Source organism: Scyliorhinus canicula, chromosome 11, assembly GCF_902713615.1.
Source record: "Scyliorhinus canicula chromosome 11, sScyCan1.1, whole genome shotgun sequence".
In the NCBI taxonomy this organism is placed as follows: Eukaryota; Metazoa; Chordata; class Chondrichthyes; order Carcharhiniformes; family Scyliorhinidae; genus Scyliorhinus; species Scyliorhinus canicula.
Genome location: NC_052156.1, coordinates 119,526,344 through 119,546,913, shown reverse-complemented (window position 1 = coordinate 119,546,913; position 20,570 = coordinate 119,526,344). Strand labels below are relative to the sequence as shown.

The window sequence follows — 20,570 nt, the reverse complement described above, 5'->3', positions numbered from 1 at the left end:
GCAGCGAATGTTCACCAGACTGATTCCTGTGATGGCGGCACTGACGTATGATGAGAGATTGAGTCAGTTAGGATTATATTCGCTGGAGTTCAGAATAATGAAGGGGGACCTCATATAAACCTATAAAATTCTAACAGGGCGAGACAGGGTAGATGCAAGAAGAATGTTCCCGATGGTGGAGGGAGTCCAGAATGTGGGGTCACAGTTTGAGGATACGGGGTAGACCATTTAAGACTGAGATGAGGAGAAATGTCTTCACCGAGAGTGGTTGGCCTGTGGAATTCTCTACCACAGAAAGTAGTTGAGGCCAAATCATTGTATGTTTTGAAGAAGGAGTTCGCGACTGCACTTGGGACGAAGGGGTCAAAGGATATGGGTGAAAGGCAGGAACAGGCTATTGAGTTGGATGATCAGCCATGATCAAAATGAATGGCCAAGTAGGCTCGAAGGGGCGAAGGTCTCCTCCTGCTCCTATTTTCTATATTTTTCTGAATGACGAAGACTCGATTGGTCTACTTCTCCTCCTATGTCGAACGGCCTCATGGTCTTACATTCAGGGGAAGAACTCGTTTCTTCCACTGAAGTCGCAGTTAGAAGAGGAAGCACCAGGTATTTGATCACATACCCTACATTGCCATGAAAGGCAAACATCCTTCTTTGGATTGTACAATGTAGATTTATTGTTGGTGGAAAACAGACATGACTGGTAGTGGAGGCAGACTACATTCATGGGGCTGATAAGTAGGAAAAGAAAGAACCTTCAGAGTGCTACTGTAGGGCTACAAGTATAGATGGTGAAAGTCCTGAACAATGATTGACACACATCTCGACAGCATTTTAGCCTCACCAATTTTAGCTTCCTCTTGTTGCTCCATTATCTAGTATGAACATGGTTGATCTTCTGTCTGAAATACATTTTCCCATTCATTCTAATGATTCCCTCAGAGATCAAAAATTTACCCGTCCCTGACTTAAACATGCTCAATGAGGGAGCATATACAACCCTTTGCAATGGAGACATTTCTCCTCATTTCACTCCTCAATGATTCACCCCTTATCCTGAAATTATGCCTCTGTGTTCAAGACTCCTCAGCCAAGGAAAAGAACCTCTCAGTGTCTACGCTGTCAAGCTCCTTCAGAATCTTAGATGAATTGAATTTCAGTTATCTGTATTAGACACTCGGGTGTAATTTGAGGACCAAAATATTAACTCACATCAGCAGCAAGAGGCAAACTGACAGCTAATATTACAACTGAAGCAGAAGATCCCGAGCATATGAACATTTTCATGAGTGAAAGGAAAGCATCTTCTGTTGTTTGACATTGGCTTGGTACTATAAAATTGGCAATCGGAGGCTAGTGTTATGGGTGGAAAACGATGTTGGAGATTCCACTTACGTTTCATGCTGTCTTGCCAGTTCTAGTCAGGCGTGAAGCTGTCATTCTTTCCAAAAAAACAGTTCATCTAAATGTTGTCCTGAGTAGCATAACGAAACTGCCAAGGCCAACAGATCGCTTCTGAGTTTTGTGCCCAACTAAATCACTGTCCAACATTGTGAAACGTATGAGTGTTCTGACTGCCCCCAGTGTGCTGACTCCAGATTTGGAGCAATATCATTTCAACAGGCCTTTTGGAAATTGTCAATTTTCATTTGATTGCACTGCAGAAACGTTGCTCGGGGCCAGAGTGAAATTTGCACCAATTTATTTCCACTTTGATTCAAAATGGCAGCACAGGATTGTATAACATTGTCCCACTGCATTTTGCCTTTCGAAAGAATGACAAAGTGATTTAGAGGACAGAAGACTGATGGCTCAGGTTGTTTTATAGGTTGCACTTACTATGTTGGCCACCTGCAGTCTGCACCTGCGCCTGACATAGATCTTTTGTCATATCCAACACAGGCACCACATTGCCACCAGCAATAAGGGTCATTGCTCCTTTCAGTTTCTAGGTTAGGACCCTTTCCTGTGCCAATAAGAACAGTGCTTACATCTGTCAGCCTTTCACCCTTGCATGCGCACAGCAGCTCATTACACTTGCCTGTGCATTGCTCCAGTGTAAGAGATAGAACTCCCTTTGTGTGTGGCCATAAGCACAGAATTAATCTGATAAATGTCTGTTATGTGGCAGCAATAACAATGGAAATGAAAAGTGCGTATGTTATTTGAATTACAGAGAATATTAGCTGCAAGGGACAAATTGTACCTCTTACAGTTTTGTTTAATGGTACCTGTCTGACCCTTAGAGATAGAAACTCACAAGGAACCTCCAACATGGCCATTGTATATATATACTAGGTTTGCTGAGGTGTTTGGATAATGTTGGTAACATTCTGCAGTTTAGACTTGTGAGTGATTTTAAAAGTATTGCTGAGTGTTCCAATTGTTGCCTTGTGAAATGGTGTCACAAACAGCCACTGCAGAAGGATCCAAACCCAATGTAACCAGGAGATTCACATGAGCAGGGGGATGCAGATAAATAGTTGAAGACAAAATCACGCCTTCTCCACATTGATTTAATTCAATCCAATTCTGATTTAGCCTTTTCTTTTCCTATGATGAATTATTATAAAAGATAATAGGTCAGTCCGGTAGCACAGTGGTTAGCACCATTGCTTCACAGCTCCAGGGTCCCAGGTTCGATTCCCGGCTTGGGTCACTGTCTGTGCGGAGTCCGCACGTTCTCCCACGTTCTATGTGGGTTTCCTCTGGGTGCTCTGGTTTCCTCCCACAGTCCAAAGATGTGCAGGTTAGGTGGATTGGCTATGTTAAATTGCCCTTAGTGTACAGGAAAGGTTAGGTGGGGTTACGGGGATGGGGTGGAGGCTTGGGATTAATTGGGGTGCTCTTTCTAAGGGCCGGTGCAGACTCGATGGGCCGAATGGCCTCCTTCTGCACTGTGATGGCATGATAATGGTAAGAGCACTTTTAATGCAACTACTTAAATGCCACCAAATGTGTACAAGTATTTTTTACACCTGTTATTTACATGGCTGCTATTGTACATCTCCATCATTCCTTTAGTGAATTACCAGTTGTTGAAGTCAGGAGATTTTGCGTTGAGTGTCAGTTGTGGCCTCCAAGGTCTGAGCTGCCTCTCCACCCTCTTGAGTTACGTCAGCTGCAAGCATGTTTCTGGGATGTAAAGGGGACAACATTAACTCAACTTGCTTGTTTATGAACCTCACTAGATTAGGTGCAATGCTGGCTTTACATATATTTTTACTCTCAATTGAAGTCAATTCAAGTGGAGTGTTCCACCTGATCTCTTAGATTTTCCATCTCGCGAGTTTGATTAAACTTACTGCGAGTTAATGGAAGGGGATGGTAGGGAGCATCTTCAGGTGGGTTACCCGATTCGACTGACTGGGCTTACTGCTGTATGACAGAAGGTCTGATGTCAACTTTAAGATCTAAGAATAATTTGGTGATGTTTTGAGAAAACCAATTTCTTTTAACATCAGGTCATGTGGTGTCAGTAGGTTCCTTAACTGAGGGAGGCTGTGAGCTGATCATTCGGACAATAGGCTCCAGCTTCCCTTTGCATACACCACCTGCTCACATGTTTCTTCAGAGTCACCTCGTCTTCCACATCACTGTTACTGAAGAGGTCCCATGGGGTGAAAGCATCTGAGGTGGTGTTTGAGCAGATGCCAGTGAGAGATACTGACTACCATCTACATTTGGATCGCCTCCAACTAAATCATTGAGATGAAAGCCCCACTGTAGATGCTACTGATAGAGCCTTTACCAAGATCTGAAGATTAATGTCACACTGATATAACCAGATATATAATAACAGCACATATTGGGGAAACATTTGGATTGGATTGGATTGGATTTGTTTATTGTCACGTCTACCGAGGTACAGTGAAAAGTATTTTTCTGCAAGCAGCTCAACAGATCATTCAGTACATGGAAGAAAAGGGAATTAGTCAAAATTCAAGAAAATACAAGAAAATACATGAGAATACATAATAGGGCAACACAAGATATACAATGTAACTACATAAGCATTGGCATCGGTTGAAGCATACAGGGTGTAGTGTTAATGAGGTCAGTCAATAAGAAGGTCATTTAGGAGTCTGGTGACAGTGGGGAAGAAGCTGTTTTTGAGTCTGTTCGTGCGTGTTCTCAGACTTCTGTATCTCCTGCCCGATGGAAGAAGTTGGAAAAGTGAGTAAGCCGGGTGGGAGGATCCTTGATTATGCTGCCCGCTTTCCCCCGGCAGCGGGAGGTGTAGATGGAGTCCATGGATGGGAGGCATTTGAAGGCTGTAATTAGTCTTGGACTGTAGATGATGATGATGATCACTTAGATCTTTGCTCCTGAGATTTATGGCATCATCAATGCTTATGTTGACTTAATTTCCATCAGCTACTCACTCCCATAAACCTATTGACCTCCATGTGATCACTCTCAAGTATTTGGTCTTAAAATATTTCAACATTTTGCTTCAGTCTACTGCAAAGTCAAAGCATCACAACCTAATAAACATGCCTTGTGTAGTTTCTTGCCTTTCCTTAGTGTACCTTACCTATTGTGCACCATCTGTTTTTAGGATTCCTTGTGGCACAGTGGTGGCATCCCTACCTCTGGACCAGAAGCTCGGGTTCCAGTCCAACGTCTGGACGTGTTCGCCATGGAAGAAGCATTCACAATATGGTTCAACGGGCTGATAGTCAGCTTAGGAGTCCTTCCATTATTCTCCAAAAGGGAAGCAAAAAGGTGTGAGTTTGAGATACATTTAAAAAAATACATTGCCTGGATTCTCTGATTACCGACGCCGGAACCGCATTCGGCGATTGGCCGGAGAATCCGTTCTCTGATTACCGATGCCGAAGTCGGGGGCGGTGCCCTTTTTCAGGTGCTCCACCCCTCCAAAATGGCAGCATTGGTGAGTATGCCGCACGCCGTCGGGATGGCCTCAGGACATCACCTGAAGGCCCCCCCCCCCCCCCCGAAGGTCCGACTTCCCGATGCCGTGGGGCGCGTGTGCTTTCAGTTTTCGGGGACCTCGTGTGCCGGCTGCGGACTGTGTCCAGCGCCGCCACAGTAGGGGGGGGGGAGGGCCGATCCACTGGTCGTGGGGTGGGGGGGGGCCTTTGGTGGGGGGGGCTGCTGGGAGCGGTCCGGGGTGGTGAGGGGGTTATCAGGGAGCACTATCAGGCCAGGTCCACGCGCGGATGGCGCCATGTTGTAAGGCGCGACTGCCGCAGGTCACCGCTGTGCGCTTGCATGGCCGCGGACCCGGAAATTCTCCGTCCGTATCTGCAGGTAAAGCTGGGGACTTTACGTGGCGCGGCTGTTTGCCCCCCACCGGGTGGAGCATTGGTGTGGGGGCGGCACTGACTTTTTGGTCGTAAGACTAGACGCATGCTCTGGACTTAGCCTCAAAATCGGAGAATCCAGCCCATTGTTTTCTATGATAAGGTGCAGAATCAGAACTAAATAACATAAATTTAGTTGCCATCAACAGATTTTGTAATAGACAATGGAACTATTATTGGGAATGATAGGAGAATTCAAAGCCTAGTTATTATGCTCCTTTCTTAATATGCTGCACACATTAATGGAGATAACTTGTGCCCTGGTGTTATACTGTGGCAAAAATCACAGTGGGTAATGCCCATTAAAGATCTTTAGCTGCATGATGTGTTACCTAATTTCTCTTTTTGAGTCCTACATCTCCTGAGGCTTTGTCTATTTTGTTCTACCATTCCAATTAAGAAACATGTTTTAACCCATGATATTTTGCATCAATATAATTAACAATTTTTGTGTTTCATTTGCTTTTGGCTGGACTCACCCAGATGAATGTTGAATATTCCACTACACTCTTGGAATGAGTCTTGTAGAGGGTAAACAGTCTTTAAGGGTTTATGAGGTGACCCACACATTGCAGAGTATCCAACCTTTGCCATGTTTTTAATATGTTTAATGGCATTCCCTGTTGTTCTTGTTGGGCCCATTGACGGCCGAGGTAAGATATTGAGATTTGCCCTTTTTGCGAAGGTCACTTTAATGAGGCAAATGTTACCTGACAGTTGTGAGCTCAATTCAGAATGTGCTCATGATGTTGATTTCTACAAAATAAATCCCCTGGGCTAGATGTAATTTTATTGGTGATATGAGCAATTGAAAAAGTTAACTGCTGAAAAACTTGATGAAAAAACTGCATTATTAATGTACAAATTGTCCAGCAGCTTGGGGCAAGGAAGAAGTACCCAATGAATTGCAAGTTCAAGATGCGAGATGATTTGAGCTGCTCTGCCATTTGTTCCGCAAAATGTTATCTCACCCTTAACCTCGCCATGATTTTCATAGGGCCAGACTTTGCAGGGAAGGAATTAAAGGTGTCTGAATGATGCATGCTATTATTACTGCGTGAATCACCAGCAAGTTGTAGTGAGAAAGTGAATCAATATAAGTTGTTGAAAATGCAACATCACTGTTAACTTCAAGAAAATGGCACCATTCTTGACTTTCATGCATTTGCACATTAATAACCCATTAAATTCACCACTGAAAGTTAAGCTATGGTAACATGTATTGCAAAGTAAGAAGTCTGACAACACCAGGTTAAAGTCCAACAGGTTTGTTTGGAATCACTAACTTTCAGAGCGCAGCTCCTTCATCAGGTGAATTATAATGTACTCATTCACCTGATGAAGGAGTTACACTCCGAAAACTAGTGATTCCAAACAAACCTGTTGGACTTTAACCTGGGGTTGTAGACTTCTTACTGTGCCCACCCCATTCCAACGCCGGCATCTCCACATCATGTATTGCAAAGACTGTTTCAAATCGCTGAGTGGACAGAGCATTTTAATATAAGTTGATCTTTCATTTTTGTGGACCTAGAACAGACTTCGTATCCTTGAGGAAGTGAGTACCCCTCTCCACCCTTGTTAGTCTTGATACTTTTGCACAGCACTAGTATAGTTACTTATACCAGGGCATGGTAATTGTAAAAGCAAAATACTGCGGATGCTGGAAAACTAAAATCTGAACAGAAAAGAGGACTGGGAAATCTTTAGGGGGCAACAGAAAGCTACTAAAAAAGCTATAAAGAAGAGTAAGATAGGTTATGAGAGTAAACTTGCTCAGAATATAAAAACAGATAGTAAAAGTTTCTACAAATATATAAAACAAAAAAGAGTGGCTAAGGTAAATAGAGGCTGTGTAACACAGGGCTAAATCGCTGGTTTTGAAAGCAGACCAAGGTAGGCCAGCAGCACGGTTCAATTTCCGTAACAGCCTCCCTGAACAGGCGCCGGAATGTGGCGACTAGGGACTTTTCACAGTAACTTCATTTGAAACCTACTTGTGACAATAAGCGATTTTCATTTCATTTCATATTGGTCCTTTAGAGGATGAGAAGGGCGTTTTAATAATGGGAGATGAGGAAATGACTGAGGTTTTTTGGGTCGGTCTTCACAGTGGAAGACACAATTAACATGCCAATAACTGATAGAAATGAGACTATGACAGGTGAGAACGTTGAGAGGATTGTTATCACTAAGGAGGTAGTGATGGGCAAGCTAATGGGGCTAAAGGTAGACAAGTCTCCTGGCCCTGATGGAATGCATCACAGAGTTCTAAAAGAGATGGCTAGGGAAATTGCAAATGCGCTAGTGATAATTTACCAAAATTCACTCGACTCAGGGGTGGTCCCGGTGGATTGGAAATGAGCAAACGTGACACCACTGTTTAAAAAAGGAGGTAGGCAGAGAGCGGGTAATTATAGGCCAGTGAGCTTAACTTTGGTAGTAGGGAAGATACTGGAATCTATCATCAAGGAAGAAATAGCGAGGAATCTGGATAGAAATTGTGCCATTGGGAAGACGCAGCATGGGTTCATAAAGGGCAGGTCGTGCCAAACTAATTTAGTGGAATTTTTTGAGGACATTACCAGTGCAGTAGATAACGGGGAGCCAATGGATGTGGTATATCTGGATTTCCAGAAAGCATTTGACAATTTGCCACACAAAAGGTTGCTGATAAAGGTTGCTGATATAAGATAAAGATGCAGCATGGTAGCATGGTGGTTAGCATCAATGCTTCACAGCTCCAGGGTCCCAGGTTCGATTCCCGGCTGGGTCACTGTCTGTGTGGAGTCTGCATGTCCTCCCCGTGTGTGCGTGGGTTTCCTCCGGGTGCTCCGGTTTCCTCCCACAGTCCAAAGATGTGCGGGTTAGGTGGATTGGCCATGCTAAATTGCCTGTAGTGTCATAGTAAGGTTAAGGGGGGGGGGAGTTGTTGGGTTACGGGTTACGGGTATAGGGTGGATACGTGGATTTGAGTAGGGTGATCATTGCTCGGCACAACATCGAGGGCCGAAGGGCCTGTTCTGTGCTGTACTGTTCTATGTTCTATGTTCTATGCATGGCATTAAGGGTAAAGTAGTAGCATGGATAGAGGATTGGTTAATTAATAGAAAGCAAAGAGTGGGGATTAATGGGTGTTTCTCTGGTTGCCAATCAGTAGCTAGTGGTGTCCCTCAGGGATCAGTTTTGGGCCCACAATTGTTCACAATTTACATAGATGATTTGGAGTTGGGGACCAAAGGCAATGTGTCCAAGTTTGCAGACAACACTAAGATAAGTGGTAAAGCGAAAAGTGCAGAGGATACTGGAAGTCTGCAAAGGGATTTGGGTACGTTAAGTGAATGGGCTAGGGTCTGGCAGATGGAATACAATGTTGACAAATGTGAGGTTATCTATTTTGGTAGGAATAACAGCAAACGGGATTATTATTATTTTTTTTAATAAACAATTTTATTGAGGTAGTTTTTGGCTTTGTAAACAGTTACAGACATCAACAGAAAGAAAGCAAAAAAAGCAAAAATGTGCAAACATCCACGTACTTTCAATACTTCAATCGTAACATACTGCACAAGCCCGCTCCTCTCCTACCGGTACTACCCGCCATTTTATCCCTCCTACTCTACTCTACTCTACTCTACTCTATTCTCCCCCCCCCACCCCCTGCTGACACTCACTCTCCCGCATAGAAGTCAATAAATTGTTGCCACCTCCGGGCGAACCCCTGTACAGATACCCTCAAGGCGAACTTAATTTTTTCCATACCCAGGAAACTCGACATGTCCGCAAGCCACAACTCAGTCTTCGGGGGCTTTGAGTCCCTCCACGCCAATAGTATTCGTCGCTGGGCTATCAGGGAAGCAAAGGCCAAAACATCGGCCTGTTTCTCCCCCTGGATTCCCGGGTCTTCCAAAACCCCAAAAATTGCCACCCCTGGACCCATCGCCACCCTTGTTTTTAGCACCCAGGACATGACACCTGCAAATCCTTCCCAGTACCCCTAAGCTTAGGGCTTGCCCAAAACATGTGAACGTGGTTCGCTGGTCCTCCCGCGCACCTAGCGCATTTGTCCTCTATCCCGAAGAATTTGCTCATCCGAGCCACCGTCATGTGGGCCTGGTGAACGACCTTAAATTGAATCAGCCCGAGCCTGGCACATGTCGCGGTTGAATTTACCCTACTCAGGGCCTCTGCCCACAGCCCGTCTTCCATTTCCCCGCCTAGCTCCTCCTCCCATTTAAGTTTCAGTTCCTCCGTCTGTGACCCTTCCTCCCTCATGAGCACCTTATAAATATCAGAGACTCTACCCTCCCCTTCTTCCCCCCTAGAGACTATTCTGTCTTGGATCCCCATTGGCGGGAGGCGTGGGAAAGATGGGACCTGTCTACGAACAAAGTCCCGCAACTGTAGGTACCTAAAATCATTTCCCCTTACCAGCCCAAATTTCTCCTCCAAGCTCCTCAAACTCGCAAAGCTCCCTTCCAGGAACATATCACCCACCCCCGCCCACCGCCATACTTGAAACCCCCCATCCATACTCCCGGGGGCAAACCGATGGTTGTCGCAGATTGGCGCCCAAACCGACGCCCCCGTCTCCCCTACATGCCTCCTCCACTGGCTCCATATCCGCAGGGTCGCCACCACTACCGGGCTGGTGGAGTACCTGGCCGGCGGCAGCGGTAGAGGAGCCGTGACCAGGGCTGCCAAGCTGGAGCCCCTGCACGAAGCCGCCTCCACCCGCTCCCAGATAGACCCCGTACCCACCATCCACTTCCTTATCACAGCGATGTTGGCCGCCCAGTAATAATTAATCAGACTCGGCAAAGCCAGCCCTCCCTCGCTGCGGTTCCTCTCCAGCATCGCCTTCTTCACCCGCGGGGATTTTCCCGCCCAGACAAATCTCATGATCATCTTGTTAACCCTTTTGAAGAAGGACTGTGGGACAAAGATCGGGAGGCACTGAAAAACAAACAGAAATCTAGGGAGGATTGTCATCTTTACAGTCTGCACCCTCCCTGCCAGCGACAGCGGGAGTGCATCCCATCTCCGAAACTCTACCTTCATTTGCTCCACCACCCTGGCCAAATTTAACTTGTGCAGCCTGCCCCAGTCTCGTGCCACCTGGATTCCCAAATACCAGAAATTTTCCTCAACCAGCCTAAACGGTAGCCCTCTCAATCTGTTCTGCTGGCCCCTTGCCTGTCCCACGAACATTTCACTCTTGGCCGTATTTAATTTGTATCCTGAGAACTGGCCGAACTTCCTCAACATTCCCAGTATACTTCCCATCCCGGCCACTGGGTCCGACATGTACAGGAGCAGGTCGTCTGCGTAAAGAGAGACCCTATGTTCTACCCCGCCCCTCACCATCCCCTTCCATCCCTCTGCGGCTCTCAGCGCAATCGCCAGCGGCTCTATGGCCAGCGCAAACAGCAGCGGGGAGAGCGGGCAGCCCTGTCTGGTCCCTCGGTACAGCCTAAAGTACTCCGACACTTCTCTGTTAGTCATGACGTTGGCCCTCGGGGCCTGATATAATAATTTGATCCAATCCACCAGTCCCTCCCCAAACCCAAACCGTCCGAGCACCTCCCATAGATAGTCCCACTCCTCCCAGTCAAAGGCCTTCTCGGCGTCCATCGCCACCACTACCTCCACCTCCCTGCCCGCCGGGGGCATCATTATCACATTAAGTAATCTTCTCAGGTTGGCCGCCAGCTGCCTACCTTTCACGAACCCAGTTTGGTCCTCCCCAATCACCTCCGGTACGCAGTCCTCCATTCTAACCGCCAGTACCTTTGCCAGGAGCTTGGCGTCAACATTAATCAGGGAGATGGGCCTGTAGGACCCGCACGCCTCCGGGTCTTTACCCCGCTTCAATATCAGTGATATAGTGGCTTGCGACATTGTCGGTGGCAGGGTCCCTCTGTCCCTTGCCTCATTGAAAACCCTGGCCAAGACCGGGCCCACCAGCTCAGAAAACTTCCTATAGAACTCTACTGGGTATCCATCCGGCCCCGGGGCTTTCCCCGACTGCATGGCCTTTAGGCCCCCCAATACCTCCTCCACTCTAATCGGGGCCCCCAGCTCATCCACTCGCCCCCCACCTACTGTTGGGAATGTTAACCCGTCCAGAAACCTTTTCACCTCCTCCGGTTCTTCCGGCGGCTCCGAAGTATACAGCTTGCGATAGAAGTCCCAGGATACCTTATTCAATCCTGCCGGGTCCTCCACTCTGCGCCCCTCCCCATCCATCACTCTACCTATTTCCCTGGCCGCCTCCCTCCTCCTGAGTTGCTGCGCTAACAGTCTGCTAGCCTTTTCCCCATGCTTGTACACCACGCCCCTCGCCTTCCTAAGCTGTTCCACGGCCCTACTCGTGGATAGTGCCCCCAGTTCCGCCTGTAGTCGCCGCCTCTCCCTGAGTAAAACCTCCCCCGGGGACTCTACGTGCTCTTCATCTATCCGACCCATTTCCCTGACCAATCTATCCATCTCTGCCCTGACCAATCTATCCATCTCTGCCCTGACCAATCTATCCATCTCTGCCCTGTCTGCCTTGGCTCTGTGGGCCTCAATTGAAATCAGCTCCCCCCCGCACTACTGCCTTTAGCGCCTCCCACAGGGTCGCCGCTGAGACCTCCCCCATGTCAATCACCTGCAGGTAATTTTGCATACACCTCCGAAGCCTCTCACAGATCCCCTCCTCCGACAGCAGTCCCACGTCTAGCCTCCATTGCGGGTGTTGGTAGCTCGCCCCCCGATCTGCAGGTCTACCCAGTGCGGGGCATGGTCTGAGATAGTAATTGCCGAATATTCCATGTTCTTTACCTCCCCTATACAACCCCTGCTTAGTACGAAGAAATCTATCCTAGAATATACTTTATGGACGTGCGAGTAAAACGAGCAGCTCCTTCCTGTCGGCTGTCTGGCTCTCCAGGGGTCCACTGCCCCCATTTGCTCCATAAACCCTTTCAGCTCCCTTGCCATTGCTGGCAGTCTACCCGTTCTGGGACACGACCGATCCAAAGCCGGGTCAAGGAACATGTTATAGTCCCCCCCCATTATTAGCCTGCGAGAGTCCAGGTCCGGGATCTTCCCCAGCACTCTGTTAATGAAGTCCACGTCATCCCAGTTCGGGGCATATATATTCACCAGCACCACTCTTCTCCCCTCCAGTCTGCCCTGTACCATCAGGTATCTGCCCCCCCTGTCTGCGGCTATGCCCTCCGCCTCAAATTGCACCTGCTTGTTGATCATGATTGCCACTCCCCTGGACTTCGAGTCCAAGTCCGAGTGGAAGACCTGGCTAATCCAGCCCTTCCTTAGCCTGGTCTGGTCAGACACTTTCAGATGTGGCTCCTGCAACATAATTACATCCGCCCTCAGAGCCCGCAAGTGCGCGAACACCCGCGCCCTCTTAACCGGCCCATTCAGTCCCTTGACGTTCCAGGTGATCAGCCTGGTCGGGGGGCACAACCCACCCCCCCCCACCACGCTGGTCAGCCATAGCCTTTCTCGGGCCGGCCCCCGGCCCGTGCCTTGCTCCAATCCTGGCCCGCCTGTTGGCTGCCTCCACCCTCGACCTCCTTTCCAGTGCCTATTTCAAGTCCCTCCCATGTCAGCAGAACCCCCCCCCCCCGCTAACAACATCCCCTGATACCCCCAACCCTGCCATCCACTGGCTGTGATCTCCCCCCCACCTGACTCCCTTGACTAGCCATCTGCTAGCCTGGTGACTCAACACTCCAGCGCCTTCCGGTCTCATTCCCATTGTTTCCCTGTCCTCCTCCCCACTCCCCGGCGCCCCATCCCCCTCTCCAACCCACTGGAGCAAACTCACTGGCACAGGAAGGCATGGACATCAACAAAACAAAAAAAAAAAAACCCCCAAGAAAACCCCCCCCAACCCACGTCCTTGGCCCCCCTTGCTGACCGGCCTCCGTTCATTACCGTGCCGGCTCCAGTGTCCTCCGCGAGCTGCACAAAAAGTACAAATCCGCCCAAAAAGGAAAAAACAGAAAAAAAGAGGAAAAAACAAAAACATGAGAAAAAACAAACAATAAAAAAAAACCCCAAACCAACGTCCATGATCAAAGCAAAAAGTCCCAAATGTTCCGCTTGGCACCTTTGAGCCAGCAAACCGTTGGGTCAGGCCCATTCGGCGTACCTTCCTACGGTAGTCCTCGGGACCTAATTCGCGTCCGTGGGGCCTCTTTTTGGGACCAGCCCCTGATCCCTCGCAAAGTCCATCGCTTCTTCAGGCTCGGAGAAATAGTGGTGTTGACCCTGGTGCGTGACACATAGGCGAGCCGGGAACAGCAGACCAAACTTCACGTGCTTCTTAAACAGCACCTCCTTGACATTCTTAAAGGCTGCTCGCCGCCGAGCCACCTCCTGGCTTAGGTCCTGGTAAATGCGGAGGACACTGTTGTTCCACGTGCTCCCCTGGTGCTCTTTGCCCACCGCAGCAGCCACTCCTTGTCCACGAACCTGTGGAACCTAATCAACATCGGGCAGGGGGGTCCGCCCGGCCGCCCCTGCCTCGCCTGCACTCTGTATGCCCCCTCCAGCTCCGGCGGTCGCGGAAAGGCTTCGGCCCCCATCAGCTGCATCAATAGGTCTGCTACAAACGCTGCGGCATCAGCTCCCTCAGCCCCCTCCAGGAGGCCGACCATCCTCAGGTTGTTCCTGCGGGCTCTATTCTCCAGCTCCTCCACTCTGTCTAGCAGTCTTCTCTGCCGCTCCTTCAGCCCGTCAACTTCTAGCGCCACAACCGTCTGCGCATCCGCCTGCGCCTCCACCGCTTCTCCCAGCTCCTTAACTTTAACATCTTGCGCATCCAGCCTCTGTTTCAGCTGATCCACCGCCTTCTGGATTGGGTCCAAGCTGTCCCGCATCAGCGCTTCAAAACTGGACTTCATTACCTGGAGCATGTTATCCAGCACCTGCTGGATTGCTGAGTCCAGGGTCCGTGTGTCCGCCATCTTAGGTTCCAGGTAAGTTTCTTCAGGTCCTTGTCTCTGTCCCTTTTTCTGTCTTTTCTTCTGCCTCCTGGAATCCCGCTGTTCCATGTGCCGCAGCCCGCTCCTCAGCACTTTCGCTGCCGCCTTCCTTCAGCTCCGTGGTCCCGCTATCGCGGGGAATCAGCCCCTAAACGCCCACTGGAGTGAGAGCCCGCCAAATGTGCGGCTCACTCGGACATCACCGCCACCGGAAGTCGCAAATGGGATTATTATTTAAATGATAAAATATTAAAGCATGCTGCTGTGCAGAGAGACCTGGGTGTACAAGTGCATGAGTCGCAAAATGTTGGTTTTCAGGTGTAACAGGTGATTGAGAAGGCGAATGGAATTTTGTCCTTCATTGCTTGAGGGATGGAGTTTAAGACTAGGGAGGTTATGCTGCAATTGTATAAGGTGTTAGTGAGGCCACACCTCGAGTATTGTGTTCAGCTTTGGTCTCCTTACTTGAGAAAGGACGTACTGGCACTGGAAGGTGTGCAGAGGAGATTCACTAGGTTAATCCCAGATCTGAAGGGGTTGGATTATGAGGAGAGGTTGAGTAGACTGGGACTGTACTCGTTGGAATTTAGAAGGATGAGGGGGGATCTTATAGAAACATATAAAATTATGAAGGGAATAGATAGGATAGATGCGGGCAGGTTGTTTCCACTGGCGGGTGAAAGCAGAACTAGGGGGCATAGCCTCAAAATAAGGGGAAGTAGATTTAGGACTGAGTTTAGGAGGAACTTCTTCACCCAAAGGGTTGTGAATCTATGGAATTCCTTGCCCAGTGAAGCAGTTGAGGCTCCTTCATTAAATGTTTTTAAGGTAAAGATAGATAGTTTTTTGAAGAATAAAGGGATTAAGGGTTATGGTGTTCGGGCCTGAAAGTGGAGCTGAGTCCACAAAAGATCAGCTATGATCTCATTGAATGGTGGAACAGGCTCAAGGGGCCAGATGGCCTACTCCTGCTCCTAGTTCTTATGTTCTTAAAATGCTGGGTAAACGCAACAGATCTGGTAGCATCTGTGGAGAGAGAGCAGTTAAAGTTTCGAGTCTGGATGACTCTTCCTCAGATGGCCGATTCACGCAATAATAATGGCATGCATCATTCAGGCACCTTCGTTTTCTTTCCAGCAAAGGCTGGCCCTGTGAAAGTCATGGAGAGGTTCTGGCTGAAGAGCTTGCAGAGAGGATGAGTAGGTGATGGTAACAGCTGAACTATAAGAAGTTTCTGTTCAGCTGCAGGAATGCTGCATTATCAGTTGTATTATATGTGTTCCCATGACATGGGCAGCACTAGCAAGCTTACATAGTTGCCCATCCCCAGTTGTCCTGAAGGCATGAAGAGTCACAAGAACACAAGTAAAGAGCACAAGTAATTCATGTGGCCTGTCGAGCCTGCTCCGACATTCAATACGATCGTGGCTGAAGGTGGGCTTCAACTCCTTTTTCCTGCCCACTCCCCATATGTCATAATTCTCTGAGAGATTAAAGCTCTGTCGGTCCCAGCCTAAAATGCATTTAAAGATGGAGCATCCACACGCCTCTGGGACAGAGAATTCTAAAGATTAACAGCCCTTTGAGTGTGCCCTCATCTCGGTATGAAATGATCGGCCCCTCATATTGAGTATATGCCCCCTGTGTCAGACATGAATTATGTGAGACTGATGTCACATGTAGCCCAAACCTTTCCTGAAGATTATTAATGAGCAGTTAGGTTTTTGCAGCATTATGCCAGTTTTACATGGGGCTGGATTCTCCGCTGTCAGAAATCCCCATTGCGCCGGCAGCCCGGGGATTTCCCGACGGCGTGGGGCTCCCTATATTGGGAAAACCCATTGGCCAATCTGGTTTGTGGGATGGAGAATCCTGCCCAATGTATTCTATCAAGCATCAGCCTACCATTCTATGTACAGTAATGATTTGGTTGGCTGCACAGGCTTTCCACTGGTAGTTCCTTTCTGGTCACAACTGCTGCAAGGATGTTTACAACCAAGGCTGAGGGGGTAATCATGATAACCCAGATCCATTCTTCTCGTCTCTTTTCACTTGCAAATTATATTTGGTACGAAGGACAAAGCAGGGGACAAGATAAATGAAATTCCCAATCAAAATATTCAAATTTGAAAAACACAGAGACAAGTCATGTTGAGAACACAAATTAAGATCTTTCGGTTCAAAATATCACTTGATCTACATTTAAGTTTCCACATAAATTGTGTATCCAGGTTTATTCAGAGCAAGTTTCTTGAAAAGTTAATATTTGCAAACATAAAAATGTTGTCACTCTTTTCAATGTTCCCTGGAAGAATCAAACCAATAAAAATCTCAAAGTGTTCCTTGAGCGACTTGCTAGGGACGATTTTCAACCTGTGTTGGCTGTCAGAGATAACGGCGACTTGGCGGAAAATCTGGAGAGAATCGACTGGATTGGATTTGTTTATTGTCACGTGTACCGAGGTACAGTGAAAAGTATTTTTCTGCGAGCAACTCAACAGATCATTAAGTACATGGGAAGAAAAGGGAATAAAAGAAAATACACAATAGGGCAACACAAGGTATACAATGTAACTACATAAGCACCGGCATCGGATGAAGCATACAGGGTGTAGTGTTAATGAGGCCAGTCCACAAGAAGGTCATTTAGGAGTCTGGTAACAACAGGGAAGAAGCTGTTTTTGAGTCTGTTCGTGCGTGTTCTCAGACTTTTCTATCTCCTGCCTGATGGAAGAAGTTGAAAGAGTGAGTAAGCCGGGTGGGAGGGTCTTTCATTATGCTGCCCAGTTTACCCAGGCAGCAGGAGGTGTAGATGGAGTCAATGGATGGGATGCAGGTTCGTGTGATGGACTGGGCTGTGTTCACAACTCTCTGATGTTTCTTGCGGTCCTGGGCCGAGCAGTTGCCATACGAGCCAGATGCAGCCAGATAGGATGCTTTCTATGGTGCATCTGGAAAAGTTAGCAAGGGTTAATGTGGACATGTGAAAAAGTGGTAATGTGAAAAAGACGATTCACTCTGGAGACAACGTGTTTTTCAAACGTCCAGCGTCTCTCGGCGACGTCACATAGTTCGCACCCACAAAGGGTGAGAGCCTCATTTTAATTGATTTGTATGTATTTAATGTGATTAAACAGTCCCTCCCACCACATTGATCCTCCCTCACTGAATATTCAAACCTCACTGACGAGATGTCATGTCGCCGAGGTTTACAACAGCTTTTGGGGGCGCAAAGGTAAGTATTGCCCCCGGAGATTGGGGCGCGGCGGAGGAAGAGGGACATGCCCAGGGCAGTGCCCTGGTACTTCCCTTGCCACAGGTTTGCATGATCAGGACGGCACTGCCAGGTTTGCCACAGTGCCCACCTGTGCCAGGTGGCAGGGGGCCCCTCGTGCGAGCCCCATTGGGGGAGGGGGGGTTCCCAGTTATGTTTGGTGATTGGAGGAGAGAAGGTAATGAGGGGGTATCCTGCAGGTACTGGGGAGAACGGGCACTGAGGGGGAACATTGGTGGTGTTACCGCCGGTTATATTTCCCCGGTGGTGGTGAGGGGGAGCGAGCCCCCAATGACTGTACGGGAGGGTCTAATACCTCCATGTTGGGGAGAACCACTGATACACGTGGGGGGGGGGGGGGAGGGTTCTTATTCAGTTTTGATCAGAGCACCCTTTAAAGATGGCCCTTCGATCTCTGTGGAGCCAGGTGCCTGCTCTATCAGACCCCGTCCCACCTGAGTGTTGGCGTAAACACCACCCACTCATGTTTTCTTTAAAAGGCTCAATTTGTGGATTGAAAACTGGTCTGTGCAGCTGAAGAGCTACACGCCGGTTTTCAGTCTGAGACTGACACTTTGAAAAAATATTGTAGGATTCTGCCTGCTAGTTCCATGTATGCATTTGATCTGTCAGCATGTACTTACCCCTCTCTGGAATATTACAGAATATTTAGATTCTGCAGTGACGCATAAATTGTTGCAATCCACGTTTCAGGACTCCCAGCACTCGGCTGCTTCATGAGAAATTCCCTCTACCTCTGTTCACAAATCTCTAATTCTTTACTTCCTGAAACCTACTCAGTTACTCAACCATCTGCTGCTCCAGTAACAGATGCCTCTATGCATTTGGCTGTTTGGGGTGAATACAGAAACCAAGATGCTGCCCTTCTGATCAGTCCAAATTTAGAATAGACCTAAGTATATTGCCTCCTCAAATATGATCTTAGTGCCACAAATACAACAAATCTTTGTATTGCATTAGTTTTTTTAGACTGCTAAATTCAACAGGCAAATCCAGATTAGAAGGCAAAAACTTCTAAATTATTGTCACTGTAATTGAGCTGAAAATTGGATCCATATTATTTTTTTTTGTAAAATATTTTATTAAGGCATTTGTGATTTAATAACAGTAACAGTAAAGCATATACAAACAACTATAAACATATTGCAAAGACCCTCTAACTCCCTCACAGGTACTACCTTCCTTGAACAGTAATCTAGACTAACCCCCCCCCCACCTCTGCTGACAGTTAATTTTCTCTAAAGAAGTCGACAAACGGGTGCCACCTCTGGACGAATCCCAGCATTGACCCGCTTAGGGTGAACTTGATTTTCTCAAGACTGAGAAAAGCAACCCATGTCATTGACCCAGGTCTCTGATTTTGGGGGCTTCGAGTCCCTCCATGCTAACAGTATCCGTCTCCGGGCTACCAGGGAGGCAAACGCCAAGACGTCGGCCACTCTCGCCCCCTGGACTCCCGGGTCCTCCGACACTCCAAAAATCACCACCTTTGGACTCGGTGCCACCCTTGTTTTTAACACTGTGGACATGATGTCTGCAAACCCCTGCCAGAATCCCCTAAGCTTCGAGCATGCCCAAAACATGTGGACATGGTTTGCTGGCCATCCCGTGCACCTTCCACACCTGTCTTCTACCCCAAAAAACCTGCTCATCCGGGCCACCGTCATGTGTGACTGGTGAATGAATTTAAATTGTATCAGGCTGAGCCTGGCACATGATGTGGATGTGTTGACCCTGCTTAACGCATCTGCCCAGAGACCTGCCTCTAACTCTCCCCCTAACTCCTCATCCCATTTGTGCTTTAGCTCCTCTGTCTGCGTTTCCTCTGACTCCATGAGTTCTTTATAGATATCTGAGAGCTTCCCCTCTCCCACCCATACTCTAGAAATTACCCGATCTTGTATCCCACGTGGCGGCAGGAGTGGGAAGGTTGGAACCTGATTTCGCAAGAAGTCCCGAATCTGCAGATACCTAAACCCATTCCCTCCCATCAACTCAAACTTCTCTTCTAACTCCCTCAAACTGGGGAAGCTTCCATCTATAAACAAATCTCCCATCCTTCCGATCCCTGCTCTCTGCCATCCCTGAAACCCTCCATCTCGTATCCTTTGCAGCAAACCGATGGTTGCTACAGATTGGAGCCCAAACCGATGCAGCCTCCACTGTCACATGTTTCCTCCACTGCCCCCAGACTCTCAGGGCTGCCACTACCACCGGGTTTGTGGTGTACCGGGCCGGAGAGAACAGCAGAGGTGCCGTGATCAATGCCCCTAAACTCGTTGCCTTACAAGATGCTGCCTCTACTCGCTCCCACACCAATCCTTCCCCCACTACCCACTTCCTAATCATGGCTATATTTGCCGCCCAGTAATAGTTGCTAATGTTCGGCAGCGCCAGCCCACCCTCCAGCATCACCTTCTTCACTCGCGGGGTTTTACCCGCCCAAACAAAACCGGAGATCACCTTATTTACCCGCTGGAAAAAGGCCATTGGGATAAAGATGGGGAGGCACTGAAAAATAAATAGGAATCTCGGGAGGACCATCATTTTCATGGTCTGTACCCTCCCCGCCAGTGATAACGGGAGCATATCCCACCTTCGGAAGTCCTCTTTCATTTGTTCCACTAACTGGGTCACGTTTAGTTTATTTAACAGCCCCCAGTCCCGTGCCACCTGGATCCCTAAATAACAGAAACTACCTCCCAGTCTCCTCTCCTGCCCCCTTGCCAGGATAGCAAACATCTCGCTTTTCCCCATGTTCAATTTGTACCCCGAAAAACGGACAAATTCCCCTAAAATACTCATGATCTCTCCCATCCCCTCTAATGGGTCGGAAACATACAGGAGCAGGTCGTTGGCGTATAGCAAGACCCTGTGTTCCACCCCACCCCAGACCAGCCCCTGGAAGCTCTTAACACCATAGCCAGTGACTCAATGGCCAGG

At 48.2% G+C, this 20,570-nt stretch overlaps 1 long non-coding RNA gene across 1 annotated transcript in view; it reads right to left on the bottom strand.

Moving 5' to 3' along the window:
• The window catches only part of LOC119973331, a 90,137-nt gene that overhangs the window by 7,536 nt on the left and 62,031 nt on the right, over positions 1 to 20,570 (bottom strand). The window contains exon 2 of the long non-coding RNA XR_005462277.1: positions 3,036 to 3,138. This is a non-coding gene — a long non-coding RNA (uncharacterized LOC119973331). The remainder of the gene's footprint in view (positions 1 to 3,035; positions 3,139 to 20,570) is intronic.